General features: G+C 50.1%; 1 protein-coding gene and 1 non-coding gene across 2 annotated transcripts in view; both read right to left on the bottom strand.

The window, feature by feature from the left end:
- The window catches only part of LOC138567117 (insulin receptor substrate 1-like), a 488944-nt gene that overhangs the window by 200700 nt on the left and 262271 nt on the right, over positions 1 to 25973 (bottom strand). The gene's annotated exons all lie outside the window — the stretch shown is intronic.
- LOC138462616 (U1 spliceosomal RNA) lies at positions 24949 to 25110 on the bottom strand. Its single transcript, XR_011265215.1, has one exon. It is a non-coding gene; the product is annotated as a U1 spliceosomal RNA (small nuclear RNA).

Below are 25973 nucleotides of genomic sequence, written 5' to 3'. Positions count from 1 at the left end.
CTCCTTAGACTCGCAGCCACTACCGACATTAGCTTGGTGAAGACCCTTGGGGCGGAGGTCAGCCCAAATGGCAGAACTCGAAATTGATAATGACAGTCGCCAATTGCGAACCTCAGGTATTTCCTGTGTTTGAGATGGATTGGCACAAGGAAATAAGCATCCTGAAGGTCCAGAGATACCAGCCAGTCCTGGAGCTGGAGGGCCTGAAGGATCTGAGAGAGAGTTACCATCCTGAACCTGTCCTTCCTGAGGACTCCTTCCTGAGGAACTTGTTCAATTCTCGTAAGTCCAGGATGGGTCTCAGTCCTCCGTCCTTCTTTGGTATGAGAAAGTAGGGAGAGTACCAGCCCTTGTTCCTGTCCGCTACAGGTACCGGTCCTATGGCACCTTTCTCTAGTAGGTCTATAATTTCCTGCAAGAGGAGCGGATCTGGAACTTTGAGAGAGCTGTGCCCCAGTGGATGACTCTGAGGGATGTGTAGAAAGGGTAGGCAGTAACCCTGGGCAACTGTCTCCAATGCCCAAGCATCTGATGTTATATCCTGCCATTCCGTCAGAGTGTGAGTTAACCTGCCCCCTACAGGTGTTTTGTGTGGAAAGACCTCAGAGTGGTTTGGGGCGGCTGATGCAGATGCCGAGGGTAAAGAGGCACCTGCTGCTGCTGCGGCTTTAGTACTTTTGACCCGTCCACCTCGGGTAGATCTCCTTTCGCCTCTTTGAGCTGGCTGTCCTCTGCCTTTCCGGAATGCGGAATAATAGCGAAAGGACTTTCCTCTTCCAGAGGTTCCTGAGGGGCGAAAAGGAGTTTGGCGGATAGCAGCTCCTAACGATTTTGCCGCTGCTTTAGATGTCTGCAACTTTTCCAGACTGTCATCAGCCTTTTTACCGAATAAAGAAGAGCCGTCAAAGGGCATATTCAAAAGTCTGGCCTGTACATCTGGAGCAAAGCCAGACCTTCGCAACCACGCATGCCTGCGGATTGTCGTACTTCCCGCCATGGCCCTGCTGATACTGTCAGCGGAATCGATGCCAGTTTGAAGTGACTTGCATATGGCATCTTTGCCATCTTTAATAATGTTAAGGAAGGCTTCCCTTTCCTCTCCTTCGGCAATGCAGTCAGCCGCTGATGAAGCGCACTCCCACAGTGTGTGACTGAACCTGGCGAGCGTACAGGTGGCGTTGATGGACTTCAACGCCATACTACAAGCAGAAAAGACTTTTTTTGCCATAGAATTGTACCTCTTGTCATCTCTATCCTGTGGGACAGTAGGGTAAGTGGACCTGCTGCTTGATGAAGTTGCCGCTTGAACCACCAGGCTCTCTGGAGTCGGGTGTTTTGATAAGTATTCAGGGTCAGCCGCAGCTACCCTATACTTGGCTGACAATTTTTTATTGACTGCAGGGATGGATAACTTCAGGAGTTTCCCAATTAGATGAAATCTTTCTTTGTAAGGCTGCATGGAAGGGGACCACAGGATCCTCCTGTGGACCTTTGTCTAATATGTCTGTCAGGTCATCCTGTTGAAAAAGAGGTGAAGGCGCAGACCAACCCATAAATTCAATAATCCTTGCCATCAGGGTTCTATAGGGTGTTTCGGCATGTTCCCCTGGGTCTGGTTTAACAAATTCCACTTCTGGGGAAGTGCCCAGCCCACTTGCCTCATGTAATGACTCCTGTAGGTCGTTCAACCTTCTTTCCTCAGAGGTGAAATCCTCTGAAACAGGTAGTGTGGTCCTCTGAAACCCTAAGGGTTCCTGGTCAGAATCCTCCCCTTCTTCATAGATTGAAGATAATCCGGGGTACTCTGACCTCGGAAATGGTGTAAAACCTGTTTCTAAGGCAGAAGAAGCCAAACTCGTCATTATTGGGGGAGAAAACGTTGATGCCGATGTGACAGGCTTCGAAGGCACCGAGAACGGCGTCGAGAAAACTGGAAGAGGCCTCGAAGAACTCGAGAGGATCGGGATCCTACTCGAGGATGTCGACGACGGTCGCGGCGTCGTGCCAGAGGCTCTTGGTATCACCGTTGGCTGTGAAGTAGCTGTGGTTTTCTCTTTCATCGGCATCGACGATGGCGTCGAGTCAATCGACCGATGCGTCAAAGAACCCTTCCACAACGGCGCCAATCCATGCGTGGAAGGGATCTTCGACGACGGCGAAGACGGTGCCTTCTTACCCGATGGCCTGTGGCGCTCTCGAGTGGAATCTTTCGCTGGGTGCAGCGACTCACGGCATTTCAATTTTTTGGGTTTTTCACCCGGGGTATCACCCTCAGCTGTCTTCGAGGGCGTCGAGGCCACTTTCTCGAAGACGCTTAGCATTTTCTTCCTGAATTCCTCCCACTCAGCATGAGAGCTGTGTTTTGTGGGACAGGAGACCCTTTCTGGGGAAACAGAAGATAAGGAAGGGGATCTTCGACGTCTCTTCTTTGAGTGTCTCGATCTCTACGAATGGTGGGAGCTACTTCGAGATCTAGAATGGGAATGCTTTCGACGGCGAGGAGACGAATGCCTCGACTCAGCCGAAGAAACTTTCGAGGAGGTTTTGACTGACTTACCTCTCTCGAGCTTCCCCTTGCGCTCCTTCAAGGCTTTCGCCGTCATGGACATGCAGTTCTCACACTCCGAACAATGGTGCTCGGCTCCCAAGCACCACAGGCAGATCCTGTGTGGATCCGTTATCCAAATTTTTTTAACGCACTCTCGACATTTTTTTAAGCCGGATCGTGGCGTTGTCGGTTCCGATGAAGAAGCCATCGAGAACGAGTTGGTATATTTGAGTAAATGTAGAAGGTTTATCTGACTGAACTGAGCAACGATATTCCGAGGCCCCACGAAGAGCGGAAAAACGGAACTGAGCAACGGACGCCGCGCGTGGCTATTTATGGGCATGGTGACGTCGGCGCCAATTCGGTGGCTGTCGAGGGACATCGACTCGGCGGACATCGACACGCAGCGCCCTCTACAGAGAAAACATTTCTGAGGCCAGCAAGCTGGAGACGAATTATCAAAGATAAGGAATACGTCGGAGGACACAATCCCTCCGAATAGACCGAGTACTATGCCATGGACCAAACACAACAACAAGTGCAGTCATCGGACGCACATCCGCAGGCATATCAACCCATGACACAGACCCCAGATGCAGGCACCACCTGCACCACAGATGCAGAATAATACACAGTCACCATATGCGGCATAGCAACACAACTGGACACTGACACACAGAGTCCATGGGAATGACTCCCATTCGGAAATTGGGAGGGATGACTGTGGTGGGGGGCAACCCATTCACAGGGAACAGAACGTCATTGTATCCACAATAGGACACAGATGGACCCGATGTGCTCCATCCTATTCATTACACCCAACCCGGCAGAGGAACCACGTATATGACGGTGTTAGGTGACAAGACCTTCTTTCTTGTAGACACAGGGGCGACTAGATCCTACATCAGGGAGGGAAAGTATCCAATGTTAGGCCACGCCATGAATGCGCAGGGATTTTCTGGTGGTGACGATTTGGTTCCTTTTACAGATGATCTTACACTTTCTATAGAGGAGCATGACTTAGCTTTACCCTTCTTGTACTCCTGACAAACACCAGTAAACATAATGGGAAGAGACATTATCAGTAAACTTAACATGGCCATCTCATTCACTGACCAAGGGATAGTGTGTTCCACACCTGGGATTCACCTCCTAAACGTGAGTGAAATTGTTCAAGCTTACAGTGGGCATACAGTGCAGAGGAGGGTGCCAGCAGATGAAGAACTATTCCAATATGGAGTTGAAGTAATGATAGCATGGCTCCCGGGGATTCAGGGAAAACTATGGTGCCAGCTAAATAAGTACATATTCCTTACCAGAACTACCATTAGACGAGCCAGAGGGGACGGCGATCCCACTAGTACTAGAGTAAGTAATAGTGGGGGATGACAGAATAACAGTACACTGGACAGATGACACCGGACGAGCATGGAGGTCAGTAATTGCAGTGGGAGAAGTCTACAGGTTGACTAACGTGACTGACGAAGAATTGTTCCAAGGCAACCGCTCAGATCACGAGATGGTGTTCGACATTAGCATTACATACTGGGTAAAAATACACTACAGGGAGGTACCACAGAGAATGGTAATGATGCTGCAAGCACCGCCTTCATTTCTCAAGGAAGATTTGGCCAAAGTCCCCAGTGTTTTATGGATCACAAGTCCCTAAGACGTGGGGCTTCTGAAAGGAATAGGAGCAGTAAAGATAAAGCTCAAGCCAGGAGCCATTTTACAGAGCAAAGCAATATCCTCTGTTGAGGGAGGCACATGAGGGCATATACGAGACCATTGCGGACCCTTCCAACCATATTGTTCAGGCAGAATTTCCTCTAGTTCCGCACCCAGTGACAATTTTGGGTAGCATTTCTACAGAAGCTACCCACTTCACGGTTATAGATTTGAAGAATGCCTTCTTTTCTATGCCACTCCATCCAGACTCACAAGTTTTCACTTTGCTCCTATATAGAAATAATAAATGGAAACACACTCGGCTCCCACAAGGGTAGTGTGAGTCTCCTTCCATATGCAACAGGGTCCTCCAGATAGAATTAGGCAATTTTCAGTTAGAAAGTGTTGTCATACAGTATGTGGACAACATCTTGATCTGCAGCAAAACAGAAACTCAATGTAGAAATTACTCATGTTGACTGTGATGCAGAAAAGGGGTAAAAGGTAGATAAAGCCAAACTACAATATTGCCAGAAGGAAGTATTATATATTGGGCAATTGATATCACAAGAGGGGCGAATACTGACACCAGAAAGAGCAGAGGCATGCAAGACACCAAAACCCATGACCATAAGACAAATTCCAACAGTTTTTAGGCCTCTGCAATTACTGCAGAGCATGAGTATTCGACTATAGCACAGACACAAGACCCTTGTTAAGCGCACCGAAAGAAGCACAAAGAGGGCAGAGTACATTGCAGTGGACAGAAGAAATAACAGAGGCATTTGATGAGTTGAAGAAACCAAATGGACAGCTCCAGTGTTAAGGATCCCAGATTATCAGGACGAGTAACTTTTTCACACATTCCAAAGGAGTAGTAATGAACGCAGTACTAACGCAGAAAACAACCATAGGTCACAAACCATTAGCATATTACAGTGGGAAACTAGATCCAGTGATGAGAGGACACTACTCTTCCAAGCAGACACTAGCTGCTGCCGCATTTGAAGTGGAGAAATCAGCGAGTATTACCATGGGATGCAGCACCACTCTTTTTATGGAGCATGCTCTCTTCGCAATGCTAGAGCAACCCAAAAGTACACCAAAAACACAAAGAGCTTCGGGATATGAGGTGATACTATCAAATCCAGCTATCAAGGTATTGAGGGGCTGACCTGTGAATCTGGCGACATTCTTCACCGAGAATTACTTAGTACACAATTGCACTGCAAACATAGAAAACCATGGCGATATCCCAAAGTAAGGGAGAACGCACTTGAGGGAGTGAGGGGGGAGTGCTTTACATTGATGGGTCATCAACAATAGACCAAACAGGAGAAAGACATACTGGGAGGACAGTAGTGAGGTTAAAGGAGAGTGGGACAAGCAAGGTGGTAGTAAGTGCATGCTTACCATCACATTTTTCAACACAGGCTGTGGAGCTATTAGATCAAATACTGGCACTGGAGCGAAGCAAGAACCAGCAAGTGCCAGTATATTCATATTCAGCTTATATGATGTCTACAGTGCATTCTGGGCTGTCGCGCTGGCTAAGGAGGGGCTTCCGACGTGCTGACTGGTCACTGGTGCAGCATGCAAGCCTTATTGGGCAGACTGATAGAAGTGCTCCAATTCCCAATGAGCATAGCGGTTGCGAAATTAAATGCCCACACGAGGGGTGAGGATCCCATCTCCCGGAGCAACGAGGCGGCAGCGAAAGGCGCCGCATAATTTGATGACATCTTAGAGATAGACACCCCATGCCAGTTACGTTACTATGTACGAACAATGGTGTTAAAGGAAGGGTATAATATATTACCAGTGACACAAATTATGAAATGGCAGGGAGCTGCACCAAAGCAGGAAAAGCAATTATGGTTGGGAATAACAAGTTACTTTTTTACCTGGTAACGTTCTTTCGATGGGATGGTCCGACGACGTATTCCATATCTATGACAGGTAATGTCCACAGCTGTGCTGCTTCGGAAAATCTTCGGCGTCTGCGTCCTGCGTCAATGACGTCGATGCGCCGTCCCCAAGGACCTCCTCCGACGGCAGACGTCACCCGATGTGATAAGTAGGACGCACGACGCTCGTAGCCTCAGTTGTAGTTTTTCCCCCAGAACGTGTGCCACCAGTTTTCTGCCAGTCAGACACACAAGGCCTTGCGGAACGCAAGCTGCAATCACAAAAGAAATTCTGCAGCGGGGAAGGTAGGGAGGGAGCGATATTGAATAGGTTGTCGGACCATCCCATCAAAAGAACGTTACCAGGTAAGAAAGTAACTTGTTCTTCGAGGGGATTGGGTCCTCCGACGTATTCCATATCTATGACAGACTCCCAAAGCAGTACCAAGCAAGGAGGTGGGAAAAGAATTTAGAACGCAAATTTAGCATGCCCAATCAAATTGCGGAATAAAGGACTGCCTTGCCAAAGGCCAGATCTTGCCCTCTGATGGAATCGAGGGAGTAGTGACGTACAAAAGTATGTACTGAAGCCCAGGTGGCTGCATCACAGATGTGACGAATAGGAACACCCCTCTGCAGGGCAGTAGACACAGCCACTCCCCTGGTAGAATGGGCCCGCAAGCCAGCCGGAGGGTCCTTACCCGCCAAGCGGTAACACTCGGAGATAGCCAAAATAATCCAACAAGACAAAGTCGGTTTCGTCACAGCTTGTCCCAAACGCTTTCCAGCGTAACCAATGAAAAGTTGATCGTCCACTCTGACCCGGGACATGCGCGAAATATAAAAGCTCAACGCTCTCCTAGGATCAAGCTTATGGAGCCTCTCCTCTTCCTTACGGGGATGTGGAGGAGGATAGAACGCCGGAAGAACAACCTTCTGGCTCAAATGAAATTCCGAAACCACCTTCGGAAGAAAGGAAGGACGAACTCTAAGGACAACCCTGTCCGTATGAAACACAGTGAAGGGTGGCTTAACTGAAAGTGCCTGTAACTCACTCACTCTGCGAGCGTAAGTAACCGCAACCAAAAACACAGTTTTCAGAGTTAACAGTCTCAAAGGGCAAGAATGCAAAGGCTCAAACGGAGCACCCATAAGAAACATAAGAAAAAGGTTCAAATCCCAACCGGGCACCAGAAAAGGTGACGGAGGAAACACATTAGTGAGCCCTTTCAAAAACTGAGAAATTAAAGGAATCTTAAAATAGGAACACTCTTCAGACGAGCGCTTAAATATAGACAGCGCAGCCAGGTAACCTTTAATGGTCCCCGCTTGCAACCCCCTGTGGGCCAAGGAAAGCAAAAAAGACAGAACCATGGGAATGTCACACTCAAAAGGATCCACATTCTTAACTCTGCACCAGTCGCAGAACTTTCTCCAACGGCAACGGTACAGAGACTTTGTTGCCGGCCACCTGGCCGAGAGCAACACCTCCATCACGTCTTCAGGGAAGTCCCAATCCTTATACCTCAACCTTTCAGAAGCCAAGCGTGAAGGTTGAGGGATCTGACCTCTGGATGGAGAACCGGACCCCCCTCCCGTGAGAGCAGATCGTCTCGGTAGGGAAGATGACGTGGAGGGCAGATGGACAAGTCGAGAAGGTCTGGGTACCACGTCCTCCGGGCCCACGCCAGAGCAATGAGGATCATCCGGGAACCGAACCTCTGTAACCTCTGCAGTACTTGCGGGATGGCAGGGACTGGAGGAAACGCGTACAGCAGTGGAAATGACCACTCCACCATGAACGCGTCTCCTAAGGCTCCTTTTGGAGGAAATTCCCATGAGCAGAACCTCTCGCACTTCCGGTTGACACTGGAGGCGAGGAGATCCACTTGAGGGGGTCCCCCAAAGGGCGAAGATCTCCAAGAGAATCTCCTGAGCCAGCTCCCACTCGTGAGAGATCGTGCTCTGCCTGCTCAGAGCGTCTGCCGTCTCGTTGTCGTCTCCGGCCAGATGAACAGCCGAGATCGAAACTTCCTGCTGGATGGCCCAGAACTTGAGCTGCATCGCCTCCCTGCACAGAGGAAGTGACCCTGCCACCCCCTTTTTGTTGAGGTAGTGCATGGCCACCGTGTTGTCCGTTAGAATCAGGACACTCTTTCCTCGCACAGTCGGCAGAACAGCCTTCAGGGCAAGCCTGACAGCCCTCATCTCCAACAGATTGATATGGAGTCTGGATTCCGACGGAGTCCAATGACCGCTGACTGTCAACTCGTTGGCATGAGCTACCCATCCCGTGAGGGATGCGTCCGTCACGATCGTCACCTCCGGCCAGGGCAGCCAAAATGGAGCCCCCTTCATCAGATTGCCTTCGGCGGCCCACCACAGAAGGTCCTGGGCGACTGAGGGCCGCACCTGAACAGGGTCCGACAGCCTGCCGGAGGACTGAGACCACTGGAGCTTGAGTGCCCACTGCAAAGATCTCATCCGCAGACGAGCCTCTGGCACCAGAAGAATGCAGGATGCCATGAGGCCGAGCAGTCTCAAGAACTCGGACGCTGGGAGATTCTGGGCAAGTTGAAACTTGTGCACCATCTGCTGAATGTGAAGAGCCCTCACCTGGGGAGGGAAACACTGCCCCAGGGATGTGTCGAGCACTGCTCTGATGTACTGGAGCTGCTGTGTTGGTGTCAAATGGGACTTCTTTAAATTGAGGGAGAAGCCCAGCTTGTGAAGCGAGTGGCAGGTGACGGACAGATGATCCAGGACTTGCTCGGAGAGCTCCCCCTGATCAACCAATCATTCAGGTAGGGGTAGACGTGAATCCCCGCCTTTCCTGAGATGCGCTGCCACCACCACCATGAACTTGGTGAAAACCCTCGGGGCGGAGGTCAATCCGAACGGCAGGACCCGAAACTGAAAGTGCGAGTCGCCAACCGCGAACCTCAGGTACTTCTTGTGCTTGGGATGGATCGCACATGGAAGTAAGCGTCCTTGAGGTCGAGAGAAACCAACCAATCCTGAAGTTGAAGGGCCTGGAGGACTTGAGAGAGAGTAACCATCTTGAACTTGTCCTCCTGAGGAGTTTGTTTAAACCGCGCAAGTCCATGATGGTTCTCAATCCCCCGTCTTTCTTCGAAATCAAAAAATAAGGGGAATACCATCCCTTGTTCCTCTCCGCTACAGGCACCAGTTCTATGTCGCCTTTCTCCAGCAGGGCTTGAATTTCCTGCGCAAGGAGCGGATCCGGACTCTTCAAAGAGAGGTTCCCAGGTGGATTGTTGTGAGGCCTCTGACGAAAGGGAAGACAGTAGCCAAGGGTTATGATCTCCAGAACCCACACATCTGAAGTAATGGCACGCCACTCTACAAGATGCTGCGCCAGCCTTCCCCCAACCCGCGAACCATGGGACCTGGCCTCATGACTGAGTGGTAGCGGCTGCGGCGTTGCCTGAGGGCAAAGAGGCAACTGCCAGAGCGGCCTTGGCACCTCGAGTACCCTGTTTTCCACCTCTGGCACTCTTACGGTGGCCTCTTTGACTGCCAGCTCCTCTCGCTTTACTGAAGGATGAGTAATAGCGAAAGGAACCTCCCCCTCCATTGTTGTCCCCTAGGACGAAAAGGCGGAGGTTGTCGAACTGCAGCGCCCAACGACTTCGCTGCAGCTTTGGAGGTCTGCAACCTCTCAAGGCTCTCGTCGGCCTTGCTGCCAAAAAGATGTTCTCCGTCAAAGGGCATGTTGAGGAGCCGGGACTGCAAATCAGGAGCGAACCCAGACTTCCGCAACCACGCAAACCTGCGTATTACGGTGCTCGCCGCCATAGACCGGCTGACACAATCTGCCATGTCCAAACCCGACTGAACGACCTCACACATGGCATCCTTACCATCCTGAACCATAGCAAGGAAACCATCCCGTTCATCCCCTTCGGGAATATGTTCAGCCGCTAATGCAACACAGTTCCACAGAGTGTGTGTGAAACGAGACAAGGCACATATGGAGTTGGCCGCCTGAAACGCTATACCCCCTGAAGAAAACACTTTCTTCGCCCAGCCGTCAAAACGTTTGTCGTCCCTATCCGGAGAGATGGTAGGATACGGCGCCTGCTTTGCCGGAGCCGTAGCCGCCTGCACCACCAAACTCTCCGGAGTGGGGTGCCTGGACAAGTAGCAGGGGTCGCTACTGGCTGGACGTTATTTTCGCAACACAGACTTGCCCACTTCCGGGAGACTCTCCAGAGCAGTCCAAGCCGCTGCCACCCTTCTCTGCAGAGCCATATGAAACGGCAGTACCGGGTCAGTGGGGGACCAAGATCAAGGATGTCCGTGAGATCATCCTGAACGAACTCCCCTGGGGGAGCCGACCATCCCAAGTACTCGGTGACCCGAGACATAAGGCGCCGGTATGAAGAATTGGCATGAGTGCCAGGCTCCGGCCTACAAAACTCCACCTCCGAAAAGGTGTCCAGTCCACTGGCATTATGCAGTGACTGCCTCAGGTCATCAAACTGGCTATGGCCCGAGAGAAGCTCATCTGGTACCGTAACCGGAACCAAGCCTTCATCAGAGCCTTCATCACCCTCTGAAATGTACTCCAGGCGGTGAGAGGAAGACACCTGGGGACCAAAGCTATGCCTGACCTTAGCCAGAGCCTTTCTAGGGGCTAATCCCGGGCCACGGGGCCCCTCAGACACCACTGCCTCGAAAGGCGTCGAGGGCGCCGAACGAGTCGGCATCGACAGAAACGGCGTCGACGTAAGCTGCAGCGCAGCCAGCATTGACGGCCTCAACACAGGCCTCGAAGCCAGAGCTCCGAGCGTGTCTCTCGACGACCTAGGCGCCGACAGCGTCGACGATGCCCTCAGAGGTGGAGCATCGAGTGAAATCATCGACGACTTTGGCGCCACAGGCGTCGACGTCTTCTTCGAAGACGGCACAGGATCACGCGGTCTCGAGCGTGTCGAGGACCGGGACCTGGAACAGGCATGGCGAGAACGCTACCCTTGTCCGAGCGGGACCTTTCCCGCGAGCTGTGCCGACCACCCGAGCCTGAAGGCGTACAAGCGGTGTCTCTCGACCGGTGCCGACCGACCCCACTCGGAGGCGCGGACAGACCGGTACCCTGCGATTCAAGAATTGCTAACATCTGCTTCCCGAAGGAAGCCCATTCCTCCGGTGTCGCTTGCATGGTGGGATAAGCGACCCGCCGACGAGCGGAGTCCTCGGAAGAGGACGGGGAGGCGACCGATGCCAGCGCTTCCTGGAATGCCTCGAAGAGGCGGAGGAGTGGCGAGACCGTCTCCTGGAAGGAGACCCACTGGACTTCCGACGATGATGCGGAGAGTCGCCTCTCGAGTCATCTGTCGAAAGCCCCGTAGACCTCGACTTCCGGGGCTTAGACACCCAACCTACTGACAGCTTCTTGCGTTCCCGCAAGGCCTTGGCCGTGAGCGACTGGCAGTCGACACAGTCGTCCATATCGTGGGCCTCCCCGAGGCACCAGAGGCAGGTGTTGTGCAAGTCCGTGACCGACATCTTGGACTCACAGTCCCCGCATTTCTTGAAGCCCGGACGCGGGGTTGAAGACGAAGTAGACATCGCCACAAACAGGTCTTCACAGAAACCGAACAGGTTCAACGAACCGAGAAGAATACAGCAAACTCCAAAGAGTCGAGGCGTACCGAGATTCACGAAGCAAACACGTTTGTGGAAAAAACAGAACTGAGGCTACGGGCGTCGTGCGTCCTACTTATCACATCGAGTGACGTCAGCCGTTGGAGGAGCCAAAGATTTTCCGAAGCAGCACAGCTGTGGACATTACCTGTCATAGATATGGAATACGTCGGAGGACCCAATCCCCTCTAAGGGGATGTTCTATGTCTCCGACAGGTGCCCTATGGTGGCAGGAATTCACAGGGAAGGTAGTGATGCCATTATCATTGTTATACACAGCACTGACCCAACTACATCATCCTTCCCACATGGGGAAGGATGTGCTTTCTGTTCACTTTGGAAAAGATTGGTTCTGTCCCAACCTGGCAGAACATGTGGCAGAATGTATGACTAACTGCCTTGGCTTTCAGCAATTTACAGCAGTCCACACACTAAGGCTGAGGGGAGCCATACCTCGCCCACTAGGTCCATGCCAACGCCACTATGTTGATTATGTAGACATGCTTCAAGTATGTCAAATCTACCGCTACATGATAGTAGTTGTATGCCCAGTCTGATGGATCGAAGCTGGCCCCTGTTCCCATTCTGATGTTTTATTAGCAGCAGAATTCCTGGTTAAAGAAATCTTCCCACGATGGGGCGTGTTTAAGGTCCTGCGGCCGGACAGCAGTTCTCACTTCGCCAATGAGTGCAGTGCATGTGACTTCCTCTGGCTCCTCAAACTAGGGCTGTGACAAACAATGTCTAATGTATTGGGGCAGGAAATGTACGATTACACTGCTGCCTTCTTGGCTAGTGCCTCTTTTATTTCTTGCCAACTGCAGGCACAACGGGAGAGGCCCAAAGGTAAAGAAAAAGGCAACAATACAGAAACAAACTAAGACTGACTGAAACCACCTCAACTTTATCCGGGGATATAGTTATTTTGTGCAACCTCACTAGGACCTGGTTTGAACCCAGATTCACTCGTCCCCATACTATCGAGGAAGTAACAGATCGAGCAGTGAAGCTAAAAGGCAAGAAGGCTTGGAATTACCTTAGGGACATCAAGCCCTGTCAAATAGAGGCCTCTCCTATCAAAGACAGCAAAAGGGACAACGTTCTACAAGAGGAAGAAGAAAAGGATCACCAAGAAAAATAACAGCCAGGCAGAGGCCAACCCATGATTACTCACCCCCGAGCGACAGAGATAGGAAAAGGACTTCCTTCCTACACATACAGAATGAGGATACACTTTTAGTTTATCATTTTTGTTTTCGCACACTGACAGCATTCATCGTGAAATTTGCACCTGTTATCCCTCCATTGTCCTATGCTTCCCCAAGACCCCCACCTTGTGACCTTCCCAGGCCAATTTGTCCACTTTGTTAGAAGATCCAACCGTGCAAGAACACCCTCCTCCAGTTTATCCTTCCATGTTGTCTTGGCCTTTTTGTCCCAAACATACCCACGACTTCATTGAGGAAATCCCTCCGTACTTGAATTTCTTTGTGACCGTAGAATACGCATTGTGTGGGAACAGTTATTCCTTATTGCAGTAGAACAACATTGCAACAACATGGCTTAAAGTAATATATATTAACAACAAAATAACGCATTTATAGCACATTTCAGGCGGTTCATCTATATCTTCAAAGCTAAGTAATGAATGCCATTATTAAAAGTGTGATAATGTCAACTTGTGTCCTTTTTTTTCGCTCAGCATCTTTGCCTCATATTTTTGCAAATGTCTTTCGTTGTAGAAAACAAAGCTGTGACCCCTAACATAACCCCAATTACGGCAGGTGTAGCTACCATGTCAGGTCAGGAGGTAAGCACTGCCAGACCAGTAAGGAAAGGTAGGCGCAGAGTTGATATAGATGTAGGAGGGGTCGATTCCTATCTCATCGATACTGCTCAAGTATCCAATAACATGTGGTATAAGCACATGGCTAAAGTAGGTAAACAGACAACTGGAGAGAGCTGCTAGGTCTGCTCTCTCATCCCCTCTGCCACGAGTGCCTCCAAAACATTTGTGGCAACTGAAATATCACCAGCAAGAGCAGAGTGCCTTATGTACATATCAATGTGTAACACCCAAGGAAGGTTCCAAGGGAAAACGGCAACCTTAAGATGGATGGCCAAGGCAACATTTCCATATGAAGACAGCTAGATAAAAACACTAGACATGGACAGTTACTGGAAAAAAGACCAGGCTATACAATATATCACTGATGGCCGACAGAAAGGAGAGAGAAAAACAATAACATTGAAAGAAATACCATGTCCTAAGAAGGGACCCATAGAAATAGGAGGAGAACCGGGATGCTGGGAAAGGCCACACATGCTTGTATATGGCCACTTATACAAGGATGGAAAGAGGGAGTAGTGGGGAGCATGGCGCATATGCTCCTAACCGTTTCCAGTTCGTATAGTACAAGAAGAAAATGACAAATGCCTAAAGGAATGGGAAGCAAGTGCAAAATGACGAACGTGGGTAGAAAATGAGGCTAGGCCCATGCCCATAATACCACTTAAGGGGGCAGCATTATGTTTCTAGATTGACGGAGCAGTGAAGGGTGGAGAAAACAAGGAGTGCAAGCAGACAGTAAAAGCTCCAGGCATGAAAGTTGCAACAGCAGTACTAATGGATCACTATTGGGCTTTCAGATCCAAGGCATATGAGAAGCTACCACCCAACTGGGGAGGAGTTTGCTTTCTGGTGCACATAAACACACCGCTATTAGTAGTTCCACATAAGGACATCAAAATAGACCAATTCCCTAAAATGGGACTATTGAAGAAGAAAGAAGATGTCTATCGAATTAACAAGGGCGAAAAGAGGGAACTACATATCGTCATCAATGGAAGACTGGCGACATACCACCCGAGCACCGATTGTTCAGCAGAACAGAATAACCAGGTTACTCACCGTAGTGACCATCTTACTCCTAGTCCATAGTCCCCTTTCCTCCATACTTATGGGACATCTCTCCGTCCAGTGGGACAGGACCGGAGCACTTTGTAAAAAGCATCCAAAAAATGTTTTCAAAAATGTGTCCTTCCTCTCTTTCTGTGCGGGGCCCAGCACGCGGCCATAACCCCGCCCACCCTGGCTCCACTCCGCGCATCGCCCATCAGTCCTTTTCTATCACCAGGTCAGAGACCTATTAGCAATAACAGGGGAACCTTATTAGAGGGGACGGGGGGCGTATGGAGTAAAGGGGACTATGGACTAGGAGTAAGGTGGTCACTACGGTGAGCAACCTGGTTATACTCCTACGTCTTTGGGTGGCTATCTTGGCATGGATACCTTTACGAAGCGGTGCATTTCCGAGCTTGTAGCATTCCAGAATGCAGGCCCCCAGCCAGCGGGCAATGCTAGTCTTAGCAGCTTTCGCGTGCAAGGTTTAAGACTTGAAAGTAATGCACAAATGATCTGAAGACGTAAACGACCTTGTTCACTTCAAGTAAAACCTCAGCCACCGCTACATCGAGACTCTGACAAGGACCCCCAACCTCTGAAGATTCTGGAAAAAACACTGGTAAACAAATGTCCTAAATGGATGCAAGGAAGACACTACTTTGGGAACAAAGACAGGGTGAGTATGCACAGATCCCTTGTGCTAGCGGAAGGGGAGTAAAGAATCTGGATTCTAGAGAGCCCAAAGCTCGCCAATCTACCAAGCTGATGTGAACGTGTCATGCAAGCAGCTTTCCTGGCCATCAAGCGAATTTCAACCAATGCCTTGCACTATAGACATAACTGTATTTGCAGGGTGCAGAGGCCGTGTAAGCAGGTTGAGATTTAGGAGGCAGTTAAAGGGCCCCTAACTACTGAGTAGCAAGTGAAAAACAGGTATTGCCGCATTGATGCATGTACACATGGTAGACGTGTAAGTGCAGCAAGAATCCAGGGACATCTCTAAACCCATAAAGTTGTACATGAACAAAATAACCTTACCCAAGGAGACACCTTTACCCAGACTTCAATGGCTAAACGTGTTCATTTGCTTGTGCTTGGACATAAGGAGATTATTTTCACTCAACCTTGACAATGTCAATTTTTTCCTGAGTTAAACCGAGACCCTCCAACCCTAGGTCCTCAAAGACGGAAAGGGATTGAGGGGGAGGGCGGAAGGACCGGAAACCCATGCTGCAACAGAAGATTCAATCTCAGATGCAGGACCCACAGAGGGGCTAAGTTCAGCTCGAGAAGATCTGAGAACTAGATTCTGGTGGGCAAGTGAGGAACAATCAACAGCAGGTGGTAGCTCCAAGAACGTTTTATGTTGCAAAGTACCTTCTCATTCAGGGAAAGATGGAGCAATGGAAAAAATTTCTGCCCGTCCCAAGGGAGTCTGACCACTGACCGTTTAAAAGGCGTAAAGAGAATACGTCTTGTTGCACTGCGATTCTAACAGATCAACAAGGGTAGGCAACAGTGCTGTCAATCTGGTCCAGCATCTCCCAGTGAGGTTCACACTCGCGAGGAGCCTACGGGTACCTGCTCAGGGAGTCCCTCTGCAGAATGAGTTCCCCTGCCAGATGAGTCACCACTGGAAGAGTCTGGGACGAAGGGGTCTAAGATGGAAGGCCGAAGCTTGGGCGGATCTTAGAAAGTGTCCAGAAGCATTCCGACAAAGACTGCCATGCAGTCAAAAGGTGTGTGAACTGAGGCTGCGGTGCTCTTAAATAACCCCCCGAAGACCTGGTATAGGTAAGGGCACAGTTTGCCTGAAACGTTTTGCCCAACACATCCATTTCCTTAGCGATAAAATAGACAAATAGACTACCCTGAGGCTGCTTGCTGAGGTAAGGGCTGAGGCTACTCTTCAGACAGAAGCCGCAACTTTGCCTCCAGCCTGCGGTATGCAGGAGTCACTGAGTGAGGTGAGTTTCACAATTATTTTGCCTCGCGCAGTACAGCCAGCTTCTGGGGCATGCCCATTGTATTCAAGCCAGTGGCCCAGAATCACTCTCTGCTACCGCTACACTGCTAGTAGTGCAGGAGGAAGCTGCAGTCCCAGGAATCCGAGAGTTACCCATCATGAAATGTCCAGACTGATAGGATAGATTTGCTGAGTCCTCCCTCATCCCTAAATAAGCGGGCGGGAAGCCGAAGAGTGAGTGACTACTCAAGTAGAGGTCTGGCTCTTTGGAGGCGGTGTGTTGAGCCAAGGAGTTGTAGGCGGGGGTAGCCAGAGGGTCCACTGGAATCAATTGCATTGCAGAAATCAGTAGGCAGGGGATCCACCAGTGTTACCATCATCCCCACAGGGGATGACGGTACAGGACGCCCTAGGACCAAAATGGTCACCCCTTATCAGGTCGGTAAAAAAAACAAGCTATAAACAAACAGAAAATAGTCAGATGGGGAGCGTCCTGGGAGGAAGTCTTTGTGGTAGAGGGTGGAATGGGTCGTACCTGTAAGACCTAAAGGAATGAAGCGACCAGTCTGCACAGCACTATATAAGGTTCTGGCGTGCTGCATAGCATGGCACAGTGGGAGGCCGGGGAGGTCATTTCCTGGAAGGGATGGATGACTGCAAGGCCACTCGCATCTGGTTCAAGGTCTGATCGCTGGCCCAGCAAATAAGATTGAGCCTGTGCATCTGTACCCACAATGGCAGGAAGGGACTGGACCAGGACAGAGTTCAAGTAATGAGGGCTAGGAGCCATGCCTTCTACCACATATGGCTTGGATTTGCCCTTCAGGCACCTCTGCTATGCAATGCTGGAACACACCTGTACATGGATCTATGAGAGGGTAGTAGAAGTGATCATGGGGGCAACCTTTATACACTTAAGGAGCAGGAGCCCGACTGATGAGCCTGACCCGTTCTTTGCATGGAAGGGAACCAAATCCTGCCAAGTATTGGATGGCGGAGGGAGGCTCGCAATGTGGTCCCACAGGCCTAGTCCCAACAGAAAAATCTTCCTTCAAAGTTCCCAATGGAAACGCGGGCGAAAGCCTGGTAGAAGCGGTAGAAAGACACAGGAAGAGGTCCGGGGGCTTCTCCCAACAAGATGGCACAAGGTCTGTCTGGCATGTCTGGAAACCACTGCGTGCTGCCTAGGATGTGTCTGGTAAGAGGTGTTCGGTCCAACTCAGGCCCGAAAGGGGTCTTCAGTGCGACTCCGGTGACAAGCCTGTGGTCCTCCTAAAGTCCCTGAAGGGACCTCAGACTCACGAGGTGTGCTAGGGGTTTAGTGTTGAACACTTGCTTCCAATGCTTCAGTCATTTTTTGTTTTGGCTGTTAGGTAGAGCTAAAGTGCTCCATATAAGCCAAAACTATTGCTTTGGAGTACAGCTGTAAAGGAGATGGGATAGGAGCAGGGACACAAATCTTCTAGGTATTTGGTTATTTAGCTACCCGTTGACTGTCCATGGACGTGGTAATTCCTATGGCCATTCCCACCCCCTTCCTGTCCCTCCTTGCCCAAAACACATCCTTATGGGATCTCTTGGAGCTAGTTTTATCAAACACTAACATCAAACCTAGTGCTCCAAGTGCCTGTAGTGTTATTTTAAAGGAGACTTCTGAAATGTAGAGGCTTAATTGGAGCTATAAATGAGCTACTGGGGTAATAAACATGTCTTCAACCACTTGATTTATAAACCGTAGGTTTCCCTCAAAGTCCTGTTAAAAACAAGTATTGGAAAAACCAACTATTTTGGCTTGTGCACAGATATTAGATAAGGATTTGCTAGGCACTGCTATAATATGCCTACACACTAGCACCATTTTGCAGCTGCTACCATTGATTTACAGTTGAATAACATTATGTTAGTACCTGTCAAATGCCTATCCCATGCATGCACATAGGCCAAAACCATTTGTATTGCCAATGCTTGATAAAGAGTGCGACCTGTGAACAAGGAACAGGATGCGTGAAGGTGCTAAGCATGATCCACTCCGAGATACTCTAAATATAAGTTGCACGTGCCGGCTGGAGAAATAGTGTACAAACCAGGTGTCCCAGGACAAACGTAAAATAATTGGAGTGAAAAAACAAAAATGGCAGATAATGTAGCTGCATAGAAGGGGCAGCTGCTTTGCAAGCTTAATTTCCGACCAGAGTGGAGCGAAGGACTTGTGGCGCAGGCGCATGTGCACAAGAGGCTTTGAGTGGTGGACATGTCTATCGTGGGTGCATGCATCCCACTGCTTTACATGTTTTTAATTAGAATTCTGATGTATATTATGTACATCATGTTTCTGTCCCACGAGTATGGAGGGAAGGGAATGGGACGTAGAAGTACTTTCATAGATTTAGATCTCCTGGCCAGGCTGAGACTGGCCTATAGGGCAATAGGGCAATGACGGTAACCAAAAACACAAAATGCTATTATGGACCCGTTTTTTGGTCAATGTGGGCCAGATTGATAAGTTTCGTCACCAGCGGCTAGTAGTTTTGACTGGTGTTACTTAATAAATATTCTTTAAAAGGCACAATTTGTCAGAATCTGAGTCCTCGGATTCGTGACTCACCTGTTTGATTCTTGTGGATAACTTCTTGGAGTTAGCAGGTTTCTTTTTCCTGGACGAGCGTGTCTTATAGAAGTAAGGTCTAAAGTCCTTTGAATCCAGTCTGCAGTGTGCCTTACAATTGTGCAAATGCAATTAAATCTTTATAAAAAGTAAAAGTTGGCCGTTTCGGTCTAATCCACACGCAGGAGCGCGGACAGCAGGATGATAACAAGGCTAGGACTGTGCACGAGTTGTGGTTTTTGAGTGCTTCAGCTGTGCTATTTTACTGCCAGATTTTTATTTCTTGTGCCAAAAGGCGAACAAGCAAGTGATTATGAAAACTTGCTGGGAACCGGCAGTCGTAAATAGCCAGTCAGGCATGTTCCATGCAAAAGGGATCCAGGGCCTACAGCAACATGCTAGTTACGGGTCTGGGACCCAAACCAACTTCAGACACTTGATGCAGGTGGCGTCTAGGGTCGCAAACAGCCTGTCAGGCATGCAACATGATTCGGGAATCCAGGCCCTCATTCAGCCTGCCAGGCATACGAATCCAGGCCCTCATGCAAGCGCAAGAGCGAATCCGGCCTGCCAGGCTGGTGACCGAGGGAAAACGGGCACCAAACCAGCCTGCCAGGTATAGGACGGAGCGATCCAGACCCTCATGCAAGCAACAGCAAATCCAAGCCCTGGACAAGAACTGCTAGGCTGGTGACAAGGGCATACAACCAGAGCCCGAACCAGCCTGCCAGGCATACGACGGAGCAAATCCATGCCATGAACCAGCCTGCCAGCTAGTGAACGAGGGCATCCAGGGACCAAACCAGCCTGCCAGGCATAGGGCAGAGCGAATCCAGGCCATGAACCAGCCTGCCAGATGGTGACCAAGGGCATCCAGGGCCCAAACCAGCCTACCAGGCATAGGACGGGGCGATTACAGGCCATGAATCAGCTTGCCAGCTGGTGACAGTGGGCATCCGGGGACCAAACCAGTCTGCCATACACGTGACTCGGACAGCGTCCAGGGCATGCAACCTACATCAGGGATCCAGGCCCTCAGTCATCCTGGCGGGCATGCGACAGAGCAAATATAGGCCGTGAACTAGCCTGCCAGGCATGAAAAGCAGGATTACCCAGGCCCTCTTTCAGCCAGTCAGACACAAATGCAGAACCACTACGGATTAACAAAAAGGGAGTCCATGACCTCAACCCATCTGCCAGGCATGTATCTTATGGAGAATGCATAACCTCAAGTCTGCTACAGACCTGTAAAGTGCAAGTGATCTTGAATCCCAAGCCTGCCAGACATTCAATATACAGGCGATCCTTTACCCTCCGAAAATCTAGTCAGGCCTGTCTAGGGTACAGGCAACCCATGACCTCGAACAATCTGCCAAGCATGTAACGGATGGATTCCAAGGCTCTATATAACCTGACATGCATGAAACACAGATGGAATCCACGGCCCACCCAGCCTCCCACGAGTAGGACAGGTGGAATCCAGGGCCCGCCCATCCTCCCAGGAGTAGGACAGGTGGAATCCAGGGCCCAACCAGCCTCCCATGAGTAGGACAGGTGGAATCCGTGGCCCACCAGACTCCCAGGAGTAGGACAGGTGGAATCCAGGGCCCACCCAGCCTCCCACGAGTAGGACAGGTGGAATCCAGGGCCCACCCAGCCTCCCACGAGTAGGGCAGGTGGAATCCAGGAACCACCCATCCTCCCATGAGTAGGACAGAGGGAGTCCAGGGCCGTCCAAGGAGTAGGGTAGATGGAATCCAGTGCCAACCCAGCCTCCCAGGAGTAGGGCAGGTGAAATCCAGGGCCCACCCAGCCTCCCACGAGAAGGACAGGTGGAATCCAGGAACTGCCCATCCTCCCAGGAGTAGGACAGGTGGAATCCAGGGCCCACCCAGCCACTCATGAGTAGGACAGAGGGAGTCCAGGGCCGTCCCAGGTGTAGGGTAGATGGAATCCAGTGCCAACCCAGCCTCCCAGGAGTAGGGCAGGCGGAATCCAGGGAACGCCCAGCCTCCCAGGAGTAGGACAGGTGGAATCCAGGTACCAGCCAGCCTCTAAGCAGTAGGATATGATATGGAATTTATAACGTGCCTATAGACAAGTGTTTCAAGGTGCCAACAGGTGGAATCCAAGGCCCAGCCTCTCAGGTGTAGGACATAGGCTATCCAGGTCCCCAACCATCCTGCCAGAAATGAAAACCAGAGTACCCATAAGCTCTGTAAGAGCTCTCCAACCAGCCTGCCAGGCATAAGAAACAGACTCCAGGGCCCACCCCGAGTCCCAGGAGCAGAACAGAGGGAATCCAGGCCCATAAACAGCCTGCCAGGCAAGCAAGATACCGAATGGAGGCTCATAACCAACCTGCTAGGCAAGCAAGAGACCGAATGTAGGCTCATAACCAACCTGCCAGGCAAGCAACAGACCGAATGAAGGCTCATAACCAGCCTGCCAGGTATGGCAATCCGAGTATCCAGAACCTCTGCCAGACCAACAGGCATGAATCCAGGACCACAGCCAGCCTTCCAGGGATGAATAAACAGGGACTCTAAGACCTCCACCGGTCTGTCAAGAATGTACCATATATCTACATCACCCTTACCAATATGCAGGCATTTAGCATACAGGTAATTTGGGACCACATGCCTTCCAGGCATTCAACACACAGGCATTCCATTACCCTAAACCAGTCTGCTGGCCATATTACATACAGGGACGCCATGACACAGATGGCATGCGGAGGCACAACCAGCCTGCCAAGAATTTGACAGAGGGAATCCAGACCTTCAATGATCTTACCTGGCATATGGCAGAAGAAATCCAGGGGCCAAATCAGATTACCAGGCAATTGATGCAGAAGGAAACCAGGACCCAAAAAAGGAAGCCAGGCCTGTGACAAGAGGAAATCCAGGCTTTCAAAAATCATAGCAGGCAGTGGACAGAAGGAATTCATGCCCTAAACCCGCCTGTTAGGCATATTATAAACAGGTAATAACATAACAGGTGTATTTGTAAAGCACACGTTAACCCCAACACGGGTATCCTGGTGCTACAGACCAATAACTGATGTTTCTTACCCAACTCAATGGTTCTCATATGTTCGACCTTTGAAGGATGGAGGGCTCAGTGGACTGGTCAGGATTAGAACCTGTGACCATGAGGTCAAGCACACATTTTTGTAGCAGATGCTGCCAATATTCACTGATCCAAGAACCAAGCTAATCTAGAACCTAAACCAGCTTGCAAGGCTTAATGAAACACAAAGCATCTGGGGGCCCCAACACGTAGGAATGCCCATTGGGCAATATTCTAGCAACAAGAGTAATCATTGCATATCAAGATCACAGTTTTGATGGTGGGGTGACGGAGAAGAGCAAAATGCATGTATTGCAATTAAGTCTTAGGACTGGGCAATGTCCAACACCAATTTCTCTTCCCACATTGGGAAAACAAATGTCTTCTGTAGTAATGGCCTTGTAGCACCACAGCAAATATGGCACCCAACAGGCGAGGGGGAGAGACAGATGCCTGGCGGTTCTCCACTTGGTTGAGAGATTGTGGGACTCTCTGAGCGAAAAAAGCAGGAGATTTTGTGCAGGTAGGACTGGAAAAAAAGTGTGTCCATCCAACATGCCTTTCCGGTGGAACGGAGCCCACGGAAGGGTGGCACGCTCCATCATCGTTAGATCATGGGGCACTTGGCAGGAAGGAGGGTGGCTATTGCAGTGGGCCTTGACTGAGACTGGCACCAGCCCCTGCCCTTGCTGATTTCCTGCATGGGCTTTTATCCAATCTGGTGTCCCCCCTGTCCCCCAGCTCAGTTCTGGGCCTCACGTGGCATATCCCCCGAGGGAGGACCAGCAATGGTGCTCAAGGAAGGAACCTGATGTGATCCACCAGGTTGTGTATAACAAGTGCCGGTGTGGCGTGTGTACACTGTCATACAGGGCTCATAAAAGGTCATTCTTTTCCCCTCTACTCAATCTGTGCATGGAGCATCTGGGGTTCTGCTGACAGAGTTCTGCATCCCAGTATGTGGACCCAGATTTACCTGGAGGAATCAAGGGTCTTGGATATTGCACACATGGAGCAGCTTGGATGGTCAGCCCGAAATATACAGTAGCAGCACAGGGTCTCTGGAACACCTACTGAGACCCAATCACATGGAACCGCGCCATCGGGCTTGCAGGGCGGGGATAAAAAGGAGTTCTACTCACCTGCAACCACTTTAGAACAATGAAGTCCTGCAAGGTCCATGGTGTAAGAGCGCTGAAACCCTTGATCCAGTGATGAGGCAAGAGAGGCGGGCAGGGGCAACAACAAAAATTCAATAATCTAGAAGTGATCAGGTCTCAGGCACAGGGTACAGAGCTATTGGGCATTGGCCTCAAAGAAAAAAAAAGTCTGACCAACCTTTGGCAAAGAAGAGGAAATGAATGAATATCAAACATCAATAGAATGGAGTTCCCGTTTGGCAGCAGAAATGTACAGTGGATGCTCATAAACCACCTCTGGCGGAATCTGCCAAGCCCCTGGTCTTAGTCCTGGACCTGCACCTCAGCTTCATTCTCCTGTAGCCAGCAAGGTAACGTGCTTATTTCCATCTTTCCCTCATTCCAGGAGAAGGCCACAATGTTTGATTCCGGGAGAAGAGGTTTGCCTGCAGTGCAGACACCAGCCCTGTCCAGGCAGCACCAGGGGAACACAGTCTTACAAAATCCAGCATCCCCAAGGGCAACTGGTATTGGGGGCATGAACCCATCATTCTGTACCTAAAACAGCAGGTTGGCTGGTTCCTTTGCTGCTCTGCCTGCCCTATGTCTGTCTACACCAGGCTTGTCCAACCTTTTTGAATGTGGGGCCGAAGCATTAACCTTTTGTCACCCAGTGGGCCGGCAAGCCAAAAGTCAACAACCTCACCCAAATCAGTATATTAAAAAGCGATATTGTGTGACCTTTGACACAATAGCATCACAGGCAGTGATAGCAATGCAGTCCCAAATATAGCTTTTGGTGTCCTGGGTAGTGATCAAAGGTTAGTTGCTAGTGATTTATTTCAGTGTCTATGTGTTAATATTTTTCTGAAATAGTGGGGCGACCGAGCGAAGCGAGGGAGCTACAAGGCTCTAGGGAGGGTTTGGAATTTTTTTTCAAATATGGGGTTGAAATGGTGCATTTTACAGCAGAAAAGGTGGTGACCAAAAAGCCATAAGTTTACAATCAGTTCTAAAGGGGAACATGAAAATTCCATGTCACCAACAGCAGAAAAGAACATTTTACAACACAACACATTTTAATGATCAATGTGTCCACAGTGTAAGACAGCACTGTCACTGATGTAACACATTGTCATGCTGGTTGTACCCAAAATATGCCCCTGTAGCAACATGTCTATGCTGGCTTTTCCTAATTTAGGCCAGCATTGTCCTGTACAAAACAGGAATGATGCTGCCCGAGCATGTGTAGTGTGCCCAATACATATGGCAGCTTATCTCTGTAATACACATTACTTCTGTAGTGATGAAAGAAGCATAATTCAATTCAACAGATAAAATGTGGAAAAGCGATCACCCAAATGTGAACCTAATTGAAGAAACGCAATGTGAGCACAATCTTAAAGTATGCAACCTAGCAGGCCTAGTGCACACTTTACCTTTTCTTTCACCAATAAATCGGGGGGGGGGGGGGAGAGCGCGAATGCAGTCCCCCACTACCAGGAATAATGCAGTCGTGTATCCCGCATTTGGGATCATAGCAGGGGTCAGCAAATCCGATGTGCAATGGGTAAGCCTCACCCTGGGAGATCTGCCCTTGAGATCAGATTCTCCCCTGCCAGCTAAGTATGAGTTGCATGCAAGAGGGCACGGGTTGGGTTAGTTCTGGGAAGCCCCGCTAAGCGAGGGTGAGAAGGTAGGCCCTGACCCAGCCCCAACCCCCTGGAAGCTCTGAGTATCTGCAGAGCTGCCTGTCCCGCGTGTAGGGGGAAGCTCCAGCAGGAAGAGCCCAGCAGAAGAGCAGTTTGTAGTGCAGTTCTTTCTCCCATCAGGCCCTGCTTGGCCCGAGATTTGTATAAATAGCAGGATGGCTCGAGCAGGTCTGTTGCAGTCTGCCCACTGGCCTGTCGGCCCCACACGGGCCCATGGCCCTCCTGAGCGGAGTTTCTCAGCGCTGGCCCTATTGACACCATCATAATCATCCTGGACCTCGACGCTGCACCACCCCTGAATCTCAGAGTTCTGCTCAATGACAATGCTGAAGCTTTGACATCTTTGCCGTAACCATATGCCGTGTTGTGTCAGCCGAGCCTGCACAGCGCTAAAGGCAAGTATTCCTTTGTCCGGGCCCAGAGGTCACAGAGTCTTCCAGTGCCATCCACTTGGCACGGCCTAATGTTCCCAGCGTTTTCTACCCGCAAATCAGCACCACTGCCAAACAGGACTGCATCATTGGGGCCCATCGCTGATGCTCTCCGACTTGACCCCAGCCCAGCGCAAAGGCACCCATGCTTCTGGTCTGATGCTGAAAAGCCTGGCTCTGCTGAGATCCGAAAGACAAGAACTAAGGTATTTTGGGAACATAGTACTATTGTTTTTTGTGTTGCAACTGTATCAGCTCACACCTCTCCTGAAGGGTATAGGTTGCCCTCAGACTGTGCTACCAAATGAGTGAAAATAAGTTATACCTGTTGGGCTTGCCTGTTTCACTTT

This window comes from Ambystoma mexicanum, chromosome 1p (genome assembly GCF_040938575.1).
Source record: "Ambystoma mexicanum isolate Mex_15411 chromosome 1p, UKY_AmexF1_1, whole genome shotgun sequence".
NCBI classification, from domain to species: domain Eukaryota; kingdom Metazoa; phylum Chordata; class Amphibia; order Caudata; family Ambystomatidae; genus Ambystoma; species Ambystoma mexicanum.
Note: the sequence above shows the minus strand (reverse complement) of the source record. Positions and strands in the feature narration are given on the sequence as shown.